This window comes from Haliotis rufescens, unplaced genomic scaffold (genome assembly GCF_023055435.1).
Source record: "Haliotis rufescens isolate VD_foot unplaced genomic scaffold, xgHalRufe1.0.p SCAF_9, whole genome shotgun sequence".
Lineage (NCBI taxonomy): Eukaryota > Metazoa > Mollusca > Gastropoda > Lepetellida > Haliotidae > Haliotis > Haliotis rufescens.
The window spans coordinates 29,640,220-29,651,258 of NW_025964383.1; the positions used below are offsets into that span (position 1 = coordinate 29,640,220).

Sequence of the window (11,039 nt, forward strand, 5' to 3'; positions counted from 1 at the left end):
TCCGGCCACATTAAAAGCTTATTATCGAATTGATTACACAACCCTTCCTTGTGTGTGCCAACGTTTCTAAAAGAAGCACAACCTACGCCTGACGTGCTTCACCCGTGGAACAATTAGAACAATTTCACCAGTGTTGGAAATACCAAAGGGAACAGGTTCAGTGTAACCTTTGCAATACACCGCATAGATAACGCGTCATTGTACCAATAATTGCATACCATCTCTTCAACTTCGAAAACACCGTAATTATTTGTCAAATGGCCATGACATCCTGTTGTGGTGTCAGAATGGTATATAAAGCGGCCTATTGGCACTCATCATCACTTGTGTCTATGGCAAGCAAACTGAACATTCTTTTCGAACGGGTTTGAGGTAAATATTTTAATTTTTCGTTTCAATTTCCAGGTTTGATCAAATTATTTTTTCAGGTAGTCAAGGATGTATCTGTGTATAACAAATCACCGGTTGCAATGATACGTTGCTACGCTACTGCTAAATCATAAGATCTAAAGAACATATAACACTCAAGTACTCCTCTATTGTGACATATGAAATATTAAGGGAATCGGTTCAAACACTTTAATGCCGTGGTAAGTAACGAGCAGTAGGACATGCCGTGCAGTGTAGGAGTGCCCCTACCATATGCAAATGGGTTTTGTTCACACATTCAGTAGCGATTGTGTCCACCTCGTGCATTGATACAGGACCGACACCTTCGCAATTAACCCGTTCTACTCAGCACCCGCTTAAGAGTGAGTGATTGAGTTTGGTTTTACGCTGCTTTGAACAGTATTCCAGTTATATCACGGCGTGTCAGTTGAATGTGGGAGGAAAACCTGACGTGTTGCAAGTCTTAGACGTTTATCGCTTTGGTTAACGCAGCTTACGATCAGCAATAAATAGTGTCGGTGACATATTCGTCGGTATGGAAAGATAAAAGTTGGCTAGTCCTGATCAATACGATCTGGCAATTTTCAATTGGACGAATGCTTTTTTCAAACCCCAAATATCATTTACCAGGAAAGCTGAGGTAGGCGCCTTGATGTAAAAGTGTTTGATTAATAAATGCGTCAAAACCCTCACCACAATCATACGAAATCTTTGCTAAACGCATGGTACGTTGTACGATTCCGACTATGTCTTGAGCTTGTACGTCTGAGACCTGCATTACTTCGGGCATTCCTCCCACATTAAGCTGTGAGTGAGTGAGTGAGTGAGTGAGTTGGGTTTAACGTCACTTTTAACAGTATTCCAGTCATATCGCGGCGTGTCAGCTTAATGTGGGAGGAAAGCCCCAAGTGATGCAGGTATCAGACGTTTACCACTTCGGTGAAACCCACGAGCACGGGTATGGTGCTGACAAACCTAGAAACATAATCGGGGCGAACCGAGATTCGAAGCCACAATCATAGGTTTCTGGCGTGCCCAAGGGACGTAACTCTGCACAGCGAATCGCGGCGCCTTAGACGACTGGGCCACCCGTTCCCCCCATTAAGCTGTGAATATAACTGGAATACTGTAGCCCAGGTTATTCACTTACTCAAACATAAGCATAGGTTTATGAATCACTATAAAATAGTGATGATACCTGGTGTTCGCGAAAAGGTAAGCGTAACCTGCCCCACGGTTGGTACCCGTCACAAACACATGCAAAGAAAAGTCAAGTGTTCACCTAAAAAAAAACACGCGAAGTCAAAATGAGGACCGGAATTGCATCAAACAAAATGTTTGGAACTGATGCTTCAAATTATGAAATGTCCTCCATATGTGTGCCATAAATTATTTTTAATGCGATTTATGGATCTTCGAGGTAAACTTTTAAACTATAGGGATTCATAGGACTGGCAGAGATTTCTTATAATTCTTGAAAGGGTTTTTGTCGCATTAATAAGAAATTGTACAACTTCTTGAACCATACATACATACATACATACATACATACATACATACATACATACATACATACATACATACATACATACATACATACATGCATGCATGCATGCATGCATGCCTTCATGCACGCACGCACGCACGCACATACATACATACATACATACATTTCACCTCACCATATATATGTATATGATTCCAGGTGTATATGCGAGAAATTGTGTTTCTTTGTAGTTTTCGACTTTATTCTTATTTGAACATGAACTATCGTCTGTCTTCCAAAGTGCTGTTGCAGACAATCAACGGAATATTAAAGAAGGCTAAAATTGCTCGTCTCTCCAACTTTCACGTGCACATATCGTTTTCCTAGAACTTTCAGTCAGGATGACCTACCACTATTGTTTAAGCCGACTGCATCTACATTTTTTCATGCATCTGGACTAGGATCACTTTATTATTTCCCTGGGAATGGGTTTGAAACATACATGTTATTCCCGATTGGTTTTATTCATGCTTGAATCAGTGTCGGCGTCAGAATGATCAGTTCGGGAAGTCGAATGAAGTCATTGTGGCTGACAAAAAACCTCAATGTCGTTGCCTCGAAGAAGTACGACAGCGACATGATTGTTCAACCCATCTCCCCCCGAGTGAATAACCTTTTAGTTATGACAAACGTGGCGACACGGGTGTCTCATTAGCACAATATGCACCAAAGTTATCTTGGGGCGACGTAACTCGCTGTGAGTAGTGTTCTTCCTTAGCCGTGCAAGGATCCAATAATCTTGGGTTCGAATCCCGGGATCGGGTTGTCAGGCTCGGTGACTTGCTTGGTGCATGTCATCGTATCCCAATGGCGTGGATCGATGCTCATGATGTCAATCGCTGGATTATCTGGTCCAGACTCGATTATTTACAGACCGCCGTCATATAGCTGGAATATTGCTGAGTGCGGCGTTAAAGAACAAACAAACATACAAACTTAAAAGTGAAGGACGTGCGTGAATTCGGCTTTCCTATGACACCAATCCGACATGTCGTGATGTAACTGAAATACTGTTCAAAGCGGAGTTAAACCAAAGTCAATCGCCCACTCACGCTGATGGCCATTAGATTTGACAAGTGTTCTAATGTTCAGTTGTACGACTGTATATAATAAAAAATAACGTGGTATTTATGTTCTTTTCAGATTCATCTTTTTCTCAGCAACAATCTGTTAACAACAGACATACATCATAACACCAACATGGTAAGATTTGTGTCAATGGTATGATGAGATTGCATACTTCCCAGGGAGCTGAGAATGACAAAAATGGAATCTGGCTAATTAAATCTAGAATTATTTTATCATCATCATCATCATCATCATCATCATCATTGTAACCATGTCGGAACTCGAACCTTCGGCTTGACGAGCAAAGTCTGAACAACTAGGCTACCACACCGATCACACTGATGTTGAAACTCATACGAATATGTACTTAATGATATAAACTCTTTTATTGTCTGATGAAAAAAGATGCGGATTGGCTGATAAGCAGATCTCTGAATCAACATACAACGTAACCAAAACAAAGGAGTTCTTCGAAGTTGTATATGGACATAAGCCATGACGATACCATCTCATTATCTTGCAAACCATAGAAAATATAATGTTATCAATAATAAATTTTTTAAATGGTACATGTTAGTAGGAATAGACCCCAAGGAGTTTCTTGGCAAGAATTGGTCCCTAACAAGCTACGCTTGCCACAAGGGGCGCCTTAGTGGATAGGGTGGCCAGACGGGTTGACTCTACGGCATTAATAGCAATCACTGTTTTTTCTGGTCCAGACGCGATAATTTACAGGGCGACGTTATATAGATCGAATATATGAAGTGTGGCGCTAAGAAACAAACACAATATAATAATTTACATTTATAACGTGGGAGTAGCGGGTGATTTTCGTCGTGGCAGAAATAGACAATCCCTTTGTCGAAACATGTCTCTTTTCCGAGTGTGTTGTTAAACAACAACAAAAATATTTTTAAAGTAAATCGGTATAATCAAGAATCTGAGTAAGTAAAAGCCTAGGTATGTCAAGACCCTCAGCTAATATTTCATAAGGTTTTATTATGTGGGAAATTGTAAATGCTGTTAAGGATAGACTGCGTTCATGATGTTGTATAAGGACTATGATTTATTAAAAGAGGATGAACTTATAAGATGCTTGTACAAGACTACTATATCGTTTTTAGATTCAACAAAATCAGTAAACACCGGATTGTCTGGCCCGTCACTTGATATTCTGGACAAGACTTGATTGTTTACACTCCGCCGTCGTATGGCGGGACTAATGCTGTGCGGCGTCAAACTCCTTCCAAGCGCGTGACCCCTTCATTACACTCTCAGTATCATCGCTGCCACCAGTTTGGGCGCGGCCATTACAAGAATCCTGAAATTTGCCCTCTAGCCCCAAATGTAGTAACGTTTAAACTTTTGTTTATGTCTTTGGGAATGCCATCATATTTCATTTTGAAAAGGTTTACGACTGACCATGTTTTCAAGATGAATTTACTTTGTTGTTTTAATAATCAGATTGGTTCGAGATTGCAGACTAACAGAAAATCAACCAACTTCTCCCTTACATTCTTACTATATCAACAACATGATAGTTTTAATGAGACAGAAATTCAAATTGACAAAGAAAGAAAGTAATTTAGCAGCGATAAGTGTATTCGGCGTTACGACAGTCGTCACTTGTTTGTAAACATCATTCAGTTGCGAGTTGAACTCCAAGCATGGTTGTAGTCATCTATCACTGTGGGGAGTTATGACTGGTGGCAGCAATAGTATAGAGAGCTCCGCGAACGGGGTATCGCTGTGAGGAGCTTGATGCGGCGTTTTATGCGAACTGTGTGAGTGGCGGGTGCTACCGGTGGCCCATAAGGGACATGGAGTCTGTTTTTTCAATATTTTGATGTTTAACTTACTTTTATCTTAACCTTTTGCAAATTAACACAATCTGCCATACAAATATGTGATAAATCATGTATAAAAACATCCGAAAACATAGAAAATGTACTTTTGAAGTGAAATGTGAAGTGAAAATGTCAAAAACTAAAATGGAAATGTCAAAAACCAAAACGAAAAGGTCAAAAACTAAAATGAAAATGTCAAAAACACAAAACGAAAATGTCAAAAACTAAAATGAATACACAGAAAATTATTTCCACCGCGGTTTAAATATTATCACCGCGGTGGAAATAGTTTTCTGTATTTTCATTTTAGTTTTTGACATTTTCGTTTTGTGTTTTTGACATTTTCATTTTAGTTTTTGACATTTTCGTTTCGTTTTTCAGCGATTCAATATCTTCTTTACACATGATTTATCAAATATTTGTAAGACAAATCGTGTTAATTTGCGAAAGGTTACGATAAATGTAAGTGAAATATCAAAATATGGAAAAACAGACTCCATGTCCCTTATGGGCCACCGTAGAGCAGGTCATGCTTACCTTTTTTGCAAACACCTGGTGTCATGGCTTTTCAGTAATCTATTCATATAATTTTCACCGCTATTTTGCCTTTTTACGCCTCTGTTTCGGCGGATAATCGAGACTAGTTATCCTCTGGCGTTGACGTTTTATATTCACATGGTTAGCCTTTTGATTCCATGGTAACTGAGCATCTGTTGAGCGACTGATACCTAGCCCTGGATGTTATCATGGTTGCGTGAGGGAATTTGAGTTTTACACCGCGTCTAGCGATTTCAGCAATATTACAGATCCGGGCACAAAGAAATGGGCCCATGGTATCCATGTGAGGAATCAAACCCCAAATTTCGGCGAAACCAGCCAACACTTTTATCAATGCTTCCTAACTACCGTAATTTGTATCTTCAACCAGGTGTTGGCGAAAAGGGTAAGCAATAGCAAGCATGTCCTTCTCTACCGGTAGCGCGTGAAGCCTAAATCAGGATAGGCAATCTAACCCATTCCTGTCAGTCGAGCCGACAACTAAAAACCGAATCGAGTGGGCCAAATGTTCCGTCTGGCTGATAATGCGATCGCTGCTTTCACTGCTGTTTATTTTATCACGAAAATAACACAACAAACGTAAGGGAAATAGTCATTCATTGATCCAGGGGGCATATTCGCTTCACATGGTGACCATTGATATTGTTACATTTCTATCGTCAAAGGTTCATGACAATTTTCAAAAATGAAAGTTTACAGAGAAACCATATTTGAAATTCGGGGATAGGGCAGTGAAGCAAGAAGTAGCTAGGCACCCCCATGGTCCTCCATTGTGCTTTTCTTCTGGCTGACCTGTCTCTTTATGTCAGCTGCCCGGATCTGCAACATCAAAACAAGGAAATGTGGCTTAAGAAATTCAACTTAAGCGTCAGATAGCCAATTACTGTCCACTGGTTACTAACCTGAACTAGAAATAAAGGAGACAAGCGAGACTGCTTCATCTGTTTCATATATAGATACATACATAAAGATTCAGATAGACAATAAAACTTTCCAGAAGGCTGTGACAGGGATGATTTCAACTTTCCGATGGCCAACTCTCCCTTCCTACCGAGTTATTTTCAAGCAGCTCCAGCCCATGGTGTCTACGTACCTTTCCTAACTTTTGAGTTCTACCACAATGTCAAAGAGCGTCATACGACTCTTGCTCAAACGTTGTTTGATTAGGGTTACAACATTTGAGGCCTCAGTAAAGCTATCGAAATGTTTTGTTCTATACACGTGGAGGACATTTCCAAATAGAAATAGAATCAGTGACCCTATTTTGACTTGTACCATAATATGTTCTCGTGCTTTGTAAGGTGAACGATTGCCTTGCCTTTGCATGTGTTTGTGACGGACTCCATCGCCTTCTCGCGAACACCTAGTGACATTAGTACTTCACACCTAGCATTGATAGTAATTCACAAACCAATGTTCATGTTATAGTGGGAATCGTACAACAGACTGCATTTGGCAGAGATTTCTTCTTCTTTTTTATTATGGAAAATGTCTTGCCGCTTTTATTAACAATCCAGCGTGAATTTGAAAAGAGTCATGCTGGTAATGAACTAAATAACGAATTACTTGTCTCAATACTGATGATGAAGAGATTAGAATTATTAATATTGTTCAGTTTTATTATAACGGAGAGACTTTGTGAACTTTGTGAACAGGGGTTGCCATCGAACATGGGTCTATAGCAGTTACGTAGTGTGCGTGAACTATGTTGTTGTTTTGGTTACATTCTTACAGTACTTTACCGTGGGACCCTAAATACAAATAAACTGTCATTGTCAAATCGTCCATTTACGTCAGTGTGTAAATATCCTAAATATTTCGTGCAATATGTCACCTCATTTGCTTGCTGATATTTGAAACCCTGCCACAATTAACTGATTATATGTACACTGATGTTTGAAACCTAGAAATTAGCAACTCATTATCTGTGCACTGACATTTGAAACCCTGCCACAGTTAACTGATTATCTGTACACTGACATTTACCACCTAGCCACAATAAACTGATTATCTGTACACTGATATTTAACACCTAGCCACAACTGATTATCTGTACACTGATATTTAACACCTAGCCACAATTAACTGATTATCTGTACACTGATATTTAACACCTAGCCACAACTGATTATCTGTTCACTGATATTTAACACCTAGCCACAATTAACTGATTATCTGTACACTGACAATTAACACCTAGCCACAATTAACTGATTATCTGTACACTGATAGTTAACACCTAGTCACAATTAACTGATTATCTGTACACTGACATTTAACACCTAGCCACAATTAACTGATTATCTGTACACTGACATTTAACACCTAGCCACAATTAACTGATTATCTGTACACTGACATTTAACACCTAGCCACAACTAACTGATTTTCTGTACACTGATATTTAACACCTAGCCACTACTGATTATCTGTACACTGATATTTAACACCTAGCCACAACTGATTATCTGTACACGGATATTTAACACCTAGCCACAATTAACTGATTATCTGTACACTGACATTTAACACCTAGCCACAATTAACTTATTATCTGTACACTGATAGTTAACACCTAGCCACAATTAACTGATTATCTGTACACTGACATTTAACACCTAGCCACAATTAACTGATTATCTGTACACTGACATTTAACACCTAGCCACAATTAACTGATTATCTGTACACTGACATTTAACACCTAGCCACAACTAACTGATTTTCTGTACACTGATATTTAACACCTAGCCACTACTGATAATCTGTACACTGATATTTCACAGCTAGCCACAATTAACTGATTATCTGCACAGTCATACTTAAAACCAAGTCAATTAATTAATTTATACCTGTACAATGCTATTTGAAACCTAGCTATAAATAACTGATCGCATGTTCACCGATGTTTGAAACCGAGCTGAAATTAACTAATTATCTGTACACTGATATTTAACACCTAGCCACAATTAACTGAATATCTGTACACCGACAGTAAGTAACTTATAATCTGTAATGTGAAACTGATATGGTTCAACATGTGATTGTTATCAAAACTGTTACATCCTTAGTCACATGCACAGACAAGCCAATTTAAAAGGACCACCTCCGTGGTCTAGTGGTAGAGCGTCCGCCCGGAGAGTGGAAGGTCCGGGGTTCGATCCCCGGCCGCGTCATACCAAAAGACGTTAAAAGATGGCACTTGTTGTTACCCTGTCTGGCGCTCGGCATTAAGGGGCTAAAACAAGGACTGGTCAGCTCGGAATCAGTATACTGTGTCTGAGTGGGGTATTCATGTTAAACTGCGGCATAGTATCTCAGTGAGCTAGCACTATAAATCGGCATCAGTCCGGACTAGTACAAGCAGCCACACATACACACACACGTACATGCAAGTCGCTGTATAAGTGCAATAATCTTGGACGCGACGTTAAACCACATTTCACCTCAACTCACCAATTTAAAAGCCATTTCCTTATTCAAATTAACACATCCTGTATGTGTTAGGGCAAATGTGCCCTAAATGTCAGCACCGTATTGTGCATTTCACAAGCGTCCACGCAATCTGTATGCACGGTATCGGCCTGGAATCATGTTCACTCTAACCACGTTGAGATGAACCAGGTGATCAAAGCCCTGCAATTTATGCTTCATTTTTGCAAATCTATTCGAAAGCTGTCAAGAGCCAAGAGAAGGGTTCGAGAGACTAAACGTTAAACGAGCGTCTCTATGACCTTTATTTACATCTGTAGCAAATTGTAGAAAAAACGGTCCGTGGGATGAGAAAGTATAAATGTCAAATTATTTTTTTATGTTTTGATATTTCCATGAAATATGACGTGAAAATTTATAGTATTTCCATAGGAACTCACGACTTCCACTGGTGACCGCTGTGACCAAGGCTGGCTGGAAAACAATTTGTGTTTTTCTTTTCGTAAATGTGATTATAAGGCTCGGTGGTAAGGCCCACAAAAAATATGTTTCTGTTTTTTAGGTTTGGCCTAAAATGAAGCGACGGCGCGACGGTTTTTTTGGTCAGTTGCTTGATTTGCAAACGTAGTTGTCTCCAGCGTTGAAATTTCCTTTTCGCACAAATTCATAAAAGCTCAGTAGAAGAATGCCTAAGCCGCATTTGACAAACCCAAAAGGCATCATGATCTCCCCGTCCCCCTCAACACATACAGAACTGGCACAGAAATGACATGCATTGTACATCATTTGCAGTTTTTACATTTTGGGGAAAGCAGGTTAGAGTTACCAGCCCTTCGTTAAATATCAGGACATTATACACGCTCGACACGAGTGTTGAACATGACTTGCCTAATACAAAACTCTTTAACTGGAATTATTTCTCCATCCTAACGTTTAAGGTCACTTGGTCCGTATGTCAGGAGATACAAAATATAACGTCCGACGTAACCTAAAGCCAAATCTTTTCATATTTACTCGTAGCGTGATCAAAATATCCGAGAAACGCTGGGGACATGTCTTAGCCTAAATCATAACCAGTGCCATTTATTTAAGTCTGAAGGATGATTTCCCGATGCGGTTTTATCCCAGAAACACTGCTGATGGTTTGGTTGAGTTGCAAGCAGTGTAGTCATTGGTCAGTTTGACCAAACTTCATCAAGATGGGTTTACTGTTCCATATCTATGTAAAGGGGTTCATTGGTTTAAATACATTGTTTAATAAACTAAACTAACTGTAAGACGGTGTTGACATACAAACTCATCTTTTTCAGAAGTTCACAATCGCCCTTCTGTTGATTCTGCCCATGGTTATCATAGCAATGGTGGATGCAAACCGAATGAGCTGTGTCATCTGTCAGAGTAAATGCGCCATCAGCGCGTGTGTTGAAATTAACAAATGCGTCGACGGAAGAGGAAATGACTGTAAGAACTATATCAACAGAGCCTCTGTGCCCCCTTGCGTCGGGAAGGAGCTGACAAAAAGACGCAAGTGTCTCGATGATTGCCAGTGTTAAGTTTCAAAAGAGAAAAGTAAACATGACTGTCTTTATTGTTTCTTGTTTATTTTATACAAAACGTAGTTCGTCTGGTGATGCTGAAAAACTTCATCCTTGTGTCATGTTTTGTTTCTGAAGCATTACTCATTAACAGATCAATATTTCTCCCAAGGAACTCATCACGCAATTACTACACCGATAACCGTTGCTATTCGGGAAGACAGGGATTTTTAAAAAAAAAAATTCTGTTTTGCATTTCCATAACAACACGTTGGACTTGGGTACCGTTAATTTCCGGAGCATACTCAGAAACTTATTGAAAAATGGGAGAAGATGTCACCTGTGTTAGGTCAAAAACATTGACTGGCAGTTTGGCATTTTGTATCGGCACACAGGCAAGGCAAGTTCATCAAGTTCATGTTGTCGTTTTACTTTCTCAAGTTCAGCAGGTTGCCTTTCACTTAGTCTTTTCGTTCTTTCTTTGTTGTTTAACGCCACACTTAGCAATATTCTAGCTATATGACGGCGGTGTGAAAACTAATCGAGTCTGGACCAGACAATCCAGGGACATTGTGAGCATCGATACACGCAATTGGGATATGATGAAATGCAACAACCAAGTCAGCGAGCCTGATCACATGACCACCCGATCCCGTTAGTCGC

General features: G+C 39.6%; 1 long non-coding RNA gene across 1 annotated transcript; it reads left to right on the top strand.

Moving 5' to 3' along the window:
* Nucleotides 1–264: 264 nt before the first annotated feature.
* On the top strand, nucleotides 265–10,429 carry LOC124130902. The gene is made up of 3 exons (XR_006860582.1): nucleotides 265–372; nucleotides 3,080–3,139; nucleotides 10,152–10,429. It is a non-coding gene; the product is annotated as an uncharacterized LOC124130902 (long non-coding RNA).
* Nucleotides 10,430–11,039: the final 610 nt, after the last annotated feature.